Source organism: Oryctolagus cuniculus, chromosome 19 (genome assembly GCF_964237555.1).
Source record: "Oryctolagus cuniculus chromosome 19, mOryCun1.1, whole genome shotgun sequence".
In the NCBI taxonomy this organism is placed as follows: Eukaryota; Metazoa; Chordata; class Mammalia; order Lagomorpha; family Leporidae; genus Oryctolagus; species Oryctolagus cuniculus.
In genome coordinates this window covers 34,760,601-34,766,883 of record NC_091450.1, presented here as the reverse complement: position 1 = coordinate 34,766,883, position 6,283 = coordinate 34,760,601, and the positions used below count along the sequence as shown (strand labels likewise).

Here is a 6,283-nt window from a genome sequence, read left to right as displayed (position 1 = left end):
AGCCATTGTCTTGACTGTGCTTTGACTTAGGAATCATACTGGTAAATTCATGTTTCATCTTGTATTGTTGCAGGATGATGAAAGCCATCTCAGTTCTTACCTCACATTAAAGAAGAATTTCCATGCAGACAGGGACAGTGAGCAAAGCAAAATTTATTGAAAGTGAGAATCCCCTTGTTGCAGCAGTGAGGAGTGGGGTTCCAAGAGAGCATCTCTCAGTTAAGCCTGTGAGGGCTAGCCATTTTATACATACAGTTGCTCTCTCTGGTTGCTTTCTGAAAACCATTCCTAGATTTAACCAATCAGGGAGGATTAGACTAACAGCCAATCACAAAGCAGGGATAAAAAGCAATCAGAAGGGTAGAATAGCAACCAGAGGGGGAGGGTAACAATTAGAAGACTAGAATAACCAACCAATCAGGAGCAAGGCCTACAATGCTGTGTAGTCTTCTCTTGGCATAAAACTAAGTGTGGTTAAGACAGCTTCCAGGGAGAAGCAAACACTTTGTCCACTCTTCAAGGGCTTTTGTCCCTTTCTCACTCTGATAGGGAAATGACCTAATGAGTTACCTAGTGTAACTCCTCATATTATTGCAGTGTTTGCAAGAGGTGCTTTTAGTTAAAAATCTTTCTATTGAAAACAATATTTCTATAGCTGTTCTGGGAACAACAGTTTTTGCACACCCACTGAACAAGAATGTTAGTCTTTGGTTTTTCTAGTCAGAATTATGTAAGCTGAACAGTGGAGATGTCTGTACTGTTGGCTCTTGTTTCTGTTGCTGTTCATCAGTCCTCTTCAATTAGGGTATGAACAAGCCTAATGTTATCCTTGCAGATTGATGTGGATGGTCTGCCACTGTGGGCTTCATCTTTAACATCACCTCAGCCCTTCTTAAATAAATTTACCCCTCATAAATTGCTGATTTCCTTGCGGTCTTGTCCACATACAATTGCCACAAGGCATCCATGGGGTTGCCATTTTCCCATCCATGCTGCACCATCAAGGTAGTGTTCATTTTTCTTCTCCTGCAGAATTCCTGTTGCTCTGATAAGGGCTTTTTCAAATTGATGTCTTAACCTTCTTAGTGCCCCAAACTAGATCCTGGGCAAACAGATTGTGACAAATTACTATTTTATTTTGATGCAGATTTTTTAAATCTACACATACTTTTTCATAGTGTGCATTTCAATGAACTTCCTGAGGAGTAGCTCATATTATAAGTTATTTACAAAATGGAAGGCTATGTTACCTGACTGAGGAGCTGTCCGTATTATAGCATTAAGTGAGAAAAGCAAGTTGCAGAGTAATATACATTGCATAGTTCCATTACTGAAGACATAAATAAATAAGCAAACACATAGTTCAACCTGTTATAGTTCTATTACTGAAGACATAAAATAAATAAGAAAATAGATAATTCAACACTATTCATGTATGAAACCTATTGGTATCCAGTTTTTGAGCCTGTAGCAGCATAAGAAATGCACTGTGGGCTATTAATAACAGTCACTTCTAGGGGTTTGTAGTATTGTCATAGTTCCAATAAGCATATGTTACTTTTATATATTTTAATTAATGGAAACCTTAAAAGAAAAGCATCATTCTAAAGAACTGAAAATGGCAATGCATGTCCTATAGAGATTGTCAATTTCAATCTTAAAACCCAACCTGTTGGCGCAAAGATTTCTCTTTTCAGTCCAAGTTTCCTTTACTTGCTTGAATTGAACTGCTTTAAATCTAATGTGCTACCTTGAGTTCTCTGTGATTATTAATTCCAATGGATTAAAGACTCTAAGGGGATTTACATAGATTCAGACTTTCAGTGATGATTGCTCTCTGAGAAGAATCCCTGCTCACTTTTAGGAAATATTCTCATCATGAATATAAATTACAGTACTTTGAACTTGTGGGATAAAGGTAATCACCTTCCAAAGGACTTGTTGACCTTAAAAGAACAATGACATGCAAATAAAGCTGAATCAATGAAAATTCTCTCAGGTCAGGTACCAGGGTCTGTAGGAGGTGCTGGTGAATCAAACCTAAGTCACTGAAGAAAGGCACCAACCTTAGGTAGAGAACCTGAATTTAAGTGTCCCATGCTTTCAATTTCCAACCTTTTCTACCAAGAATTATGAGAAACAGCAGTCTGATCTTTCCAGTATATGATATAAGCATGCTAAATTCCATCCAAATGGAAATGTCCACTAGATTGTTTCTAATTCAGAGGCTACAGACATAAATTTGTGAGTCATCTATAGAAAGAGAGTTAAAAAAAAAGTCACACATGGGGAGCTGGCCCACGGAAGACACATTGAGAGGAGTATCTGACTCAGCATTTTGATTAATATCTCAAAGTCCCTAAGTTCAAATCTTTTTTAAAAAGTTTATTTGAAAGACACAGTGGCAGAATGAGAGGGAGAGATTTGTCTCACCCACTGGTTCACTCACCAGATGGCTGTAACAGCTGGGACTTGGCCAGGCCAAAACCAGGGGCCAGTATGTGTGTTTATATCAGGGTAGGACAAAAGTAATTCATCGTGTCACATGAATCATAGTCTGTGTTTGCTGATATTTTAAAACCTATTGTTTCCTACTTGAAAAATCATTAACATGTCTGTGTAGGCTAAATAAGTCCCTTTCACTTTTTTAAGATTTATTTTTGTTTATTTGAAAGAGTACAGAGTGAGAGGAAAAGACACAGAGGAGAAGTCTTCCATCTGCTGAGTCACACCCCAAATGGCTATGACCAGAACTAGGCCCAGCAGAAGTCAGGAGCCATGAGTGTCATCCAGATCACTTGCATGGGTGGTGGGGCCCAAGTACTTTGACAACCTTCTGCTTCTTTTCTAGGTGCATTAGCAGGGAGCTGGATCAGAAATAGAGCAGACTCAGAGTCAACATTGTGGCATAGTGGGTAAAGTCACCCACTTTTATTGGCAGCACCCCACATGGGCATTACCTCTTGTTCTGGCTGCTTCACTTGGATAAAGCTTCTGGCTTTGGTTTTGGCATGGCCCAGCACTGGCCTTTGAAGAAATCTGGAGAGTGAACCAGTGGATGGAAGATCTCTCTCTCTCTCTCTCCCTCCCTCCATCTCCCTCTTTCTCTCTCTTTCTTGCTTTTTCTCTCCCTCTCTCTCTCCCTCTCCCTCTCCTCTCTCACTCTCTCTCCCCCATCTCTCCCTCTCTGTAACTTTGAGTTTCAAATAAACAAATAAATCTTTTTTTAAGAAGGTATATCAATCCGATTATCATGTTTTTTTTTACAGGCAGAGTTAGACAGTGAGAGAGAGAGAGACAGAGAGAAAGGTCTTCCTTCTGTTGGTTCACCCCTCAAGTAGCCACTACGGCCGGTGCGATGCACTGATATGAAGCCAGGAGCCAGGTGCTTCCTCCTGGTCTCCCATGTGGGTGCAGGACCCAAGCACTTGGGCCATCCTCCACTGCCTTCCCTGGCCACAGCAGAGAGCTGGGCTGGAAGAGGAGCAACCGGGACAGAATCTGGTGCCCCATCTGAGACTAGAACCCAGGGTGCCGGCACCACAGGTGGAGGATTAGCCAACTGAGCCATGGCACCAGCTCAAATAAATAAATAAATGTTAAAAAAAATGTTAAAAAAAAAGTTGTGTGTCTGTGTCAGACTTGGCTGCAAGTGGTTTGCTGAGCCTATTAGTACCCTGAGCAAGATTCACGCCACTACCTGTGCCCTGCAAACACATCTCTGTCAGGAACGTAGTGGACAACACCAGGTCTGAAGACTTATGGTGAAAATTTTGTTGTTATGATCCTAAAGTTCATGTGTATGTTCCACTTGATTTCTACATTCACCATCCAAGAGGATTTGCTTACATTCAATTTGAGGATGCTCATGATTCCAAAAATGCTTTACATAACTTGGACAGAAAATAGATTTGTGGGCATCAAAAATACAATTTGCACAGGGCAATCAGAAGACACCAAATCAGAAGGAAGCCAAGGAAGGGAGGAATGTGTATAGTTCTTTATGTCATGATGATTTGACAAATATTGATGTTCTAGAATCTAATGTTATGAAGGGAGAGCAAGAAGTCAGTCTTTTAATTACAAGTATAAATCTTATAGCCCTAGAAACAGTAGACTGATTAGAAGACTTCACGGTAGCAGAAGCCGTTCCAACATTGTTAGATTCAAACACCAAAGATCGTGATATCCCAGCCCAATAAATAATTGGAGACTAAATCACATTCTAGATCTGCATCTCACAAAAAAATTAAAGGCACCCCTAAAACAGGTTCCAAAACACATTATAAGTCTGGCTCAAGTGATGAAAAGGAACCAGGGAGAAAAGGACTACCTAAATCCAAAGTTCAGTCAAGATCACAGTCTAGGTCTAGGTCAAAATTTAGATCAAGATCTTAGACTAGTCCTAAGTCCAGTGGCTACTGATAACATAAACCATGATAATCTTTAGGCATATATCATTATTTTACTCATAGTGTGGTTTACTTAAATTATCAGAAGTACAATGTTGTAATGATACTTTAGAAATACTTGTTAGCCTTCCATGTATCCAGTTATAATTAAAATGACATGTTATTTAGAAGCCACTCTGAAGAGTCCAATTTACTTAATGTCATGGGCAGGTACAAATTTGTGGGGTCGGCCGGTGCCACGGCTCACTAGGCTAATCCTCCATTTTGCGGCGCCGGCACACCGGGTTCTAGTCCTGGTCGAGGTGCCGGATTCTGTCCCGGTTGCCCCTCTTCCAGGCCAGCTCTCTGCTGTGGCCAGGGAGTGCAGTGGAGGATGGCCCAAGTCCTTGGGCCCTGCACCCCACGGGAGACCAGGAGGAAGCACCTGGCTCCTGCCATCGGATCGGCGCGGTGCACCAGCTGCAGTGCGCTGGCCATGGTGGCCATTGGAGGGTGAACCAACGGCAAAAGGAAGACCTTTCTCTCTGTCTCTCTCTCTCACTGTCCACTCTGCCTGTCAAAAAATTAAAAAAAAAATAAAAACAAATCTGTGGGATCTGCAATTTTCTCAAAGATTCTCATTATGCTTGAAGTATTCATTGAAAAGATGTTGATTGACTAGAATTTGCAACATTGTCTTACTAAAAATGAAATTTCATCTCCATATTTCATAGAACTGGAAACCTAGAGCTGTAACTTGCTAATAAGATAGATTAATTTCTTCTTCTTTTTTTTTTTACAGAAGATCAGTTTAGTATACATTAAGTAAAGATTTCAACAGTTTGCACACCCATAGAAACACAAAGCGAAATATACTGTTTGAGTACTTGTTATAGCATTAAGCCTCAGTGTACAGCACATTAAGGACAGAGATCCTACATGAGGAGTAAGTGCACAGTGACTCCTGTTGTTGACTTTACAAATTGACACTCCTGTTTATGGCATCAGTAATCTCCCTATGCACCAGTCATGAGTTTCCAAGGCTATGGAAGCCCCTTGAGTTCTCTGACTCTTTTCTTGTTTAGACAAGGGCATAGTCAAAGTGGAGGTTCTCTCCTCCCTTCAGAGAAAGGTACCTCCTTCTTTGAAGACCTGTTCTTTCCACTGGGATCTCACTCACAGAGATCTTTCATTTAGGTTTTTTTTTTTTTTCCAGAGTGTCTTGGCTTTCCATGCCTGAAATACTCTCATGGGCTTTTCAGCCCGATCGGAATGCCTTAAGGGCTGATTCTGAGGCCAAAGTGCTGTTTAGGACATCTGCCATTCTATGAGTCTGCTGAGTATCTCGCTTCCCATGTTGGATCACTCTCCCCTTTATTTATGGGATTAAACATGACAATAGGTCTGATCTGATTTCATCATCATTTAAAAAATCATCTATTATTTTTCACTTTATGTTTCTGTGTGGGGGCAAACTGTTGAAATCTTTACTTAATGCATGCTAAACTGATCTTCTGTATATAAAGAGAAATGAAAATGAATCCTCATGTGAATGGAAGGGGAGAGGGAGTGGGAAAGGGGAGGGTTACGGGTGGGAGGGACATTATGGGGGGGAAGCCATTGTAATCCATAATCCGTACTTTGGAAATTTATATTCGTTAAATAAAAGTTAAAAAAAAGATAGATTAATACAAAAATGAAGCAGCCACAGTATAACACTGACTGTTCAAACACAGTAGGTTCATGGTGAACTTTTAGGTCTTGTTAAGATGTCTAGTCCCCTGTTAATATTTTATTTATGGAGCTGGCACTGTGGTGTAATGGGTTAAGCCACTGCCTGCAGTGCTGGCATCCTATATGAGTGCCAGTTCCAGACCTGGCTGCTCCACTTC

At 40.7% G+C, this 6,283-nt stretch overlaps 1 pseudogene; it reads left to right on the top strand.

The window, feature by feature from the left end:
• Positions 1-748: 748 nt before the first annotated feature.
• Positions 749-4,425, top strand: LOC127489580 (serine/arginine-rich splicing factor 10 pseudogene; annotated as a pseudogene).
• Positions 4,426-6,283: the final 1,858 nt, after the last annotated feature.